The sequence below is a fragment of the Echinops telfairi genome, unplaced genomic scaffold (assembly GCF_000313985.2).
Source record: "Echinops telfairi isolate 266 unplaced genomic scaffold, ASM31398v2 ScPeMD7_7417;HRSCAF=8455, whole genome shotgun sequence".
NCBI lineage: Eukaryota > Metazoa > Chordata > Mammalia > Afrosoricida > Tenrecidae > Echinops > Echinops telfairi.
This window is the reverse complement of record NW_022111317.1, coordinates 5034647-5036158: the sequence shown is the minus strand read 5'-3', so window position 1 is coordinate 5036158 and position 1512 is coordinate 5034647.

Sequence of the window (1512 nt, the reverse complement as noted above, 5' to 3'; positions counted from 1 at the left end):
ACCCCAGTTGCTCATGTGGCGGTGACTTCCCAACCATGAAATGATTTTCATTGCTACTTCATAACTGTAATTTTGCTAGTGTTAGGAATCGGTTGACCCCTGTGAAAGGGTCGTTCCACTCCTAAAGGGGTCACAACCCACAGGTGGAGAACGCCTGGTCTAGAGAAACAAAACCAGGACTTGGGATTTTATTTACATATATATGGATGGATAGGTTTATACAGCAAGAAGGAATATAATAGCTAAGTAGTCCACACAGCTGTACGGGGTTCAGTTCAGCTCGTTTCCGTGGAAAAGTTAATATAGTGGAAGTCCTTCAACTCACGTGGGCTGCCGGGTCCAAGGTCTGTGGGGGGAAAGGCCAACCCCTGACAACTAATCACGGGTTCAGTAAGCACAATTGTACGGTTAAGATACATGAAGAGTATAGTAAGTCATAGCATGAGAAAAGAGAGATTGAAGTAATGGAGTCAGACACATTTCATGGTAGCGCGCTCACCTCCTGGATGGCCATGATCTTACCAGCCAGGTCCACGCACAGGGTGGGCCAAGGCGAGGTGGGGCGGAGACCCGGAGAGAGCCGTCCGGCCAGAGACCCCGTTTATTGCTATCCAAGGGTTATATCTACTGAGGGAGGTGCAATTACAGGTAACCACACACGTCACAGGAAGGGGCTGTACAACAGGCAATACAAGCAATAGGAAGGGGGATAAACAATGGGCATAGGGTAACAGGAAGGGGACGAGCTAGGGATGTGCGCATGATAGGAAGGGGAGGGACTAGGGGTATACATGTGACAAGAAGGGCGGACCCTAGATTCATGATGGTGGCCTAACCTTGGTCAACCTTGGGTGGGCTTGACCTCTCTGGGGTCTCCTACAAGGAAACAGACAACTACTATCCTTATCAGAAGGGAGTGGGCCCTACTTGTTGTGGGATAAACAGTGGTGACTGCTTGCTCTAGATGTCTGATAACCCTGAGGGAGAATAACTCCTGACCTACTTCTGTTGACCTCCAAGTGTATAGTCATTCACCACGTGTATCAAGCAGCTAAGTTTGGCATCTATTTGGGGGAGACAACTCGGGAGAAATCTTTCTGTTTCCCACAAAGATCAAGGAGGCAAACAGCAGAGTCCTCCCACAGGCAGGGGTGGGTCAGTACTCAGCGAAGGGCCAAATGGGATATGAAGCACAAGCAGGACAAGGTGGCGGAATCCACCAGCCTCAAGCTCAAACGATGTCCGCACCAGCAGCGTGGTGAAGCAGGTCTCAAAGGAGCCACAGCTCTAGTGACAGGATCCATGGGTTGGCCTGGTCGACAGCACACACACTCCAGCATGCTCTGCTCACCAGAGAGCAAGAGAGAGAGGGGGGCGGCATTCTCAGAGCCATTTATCTCATTGCCCTTCAATCAAACAGACCTGATTAATCCCAATGTTCCTATTGACCAGGTTGGTACAATAAACACTATCGGTAGAATCACCTTATGGACACTATCAGTAGAATTACCT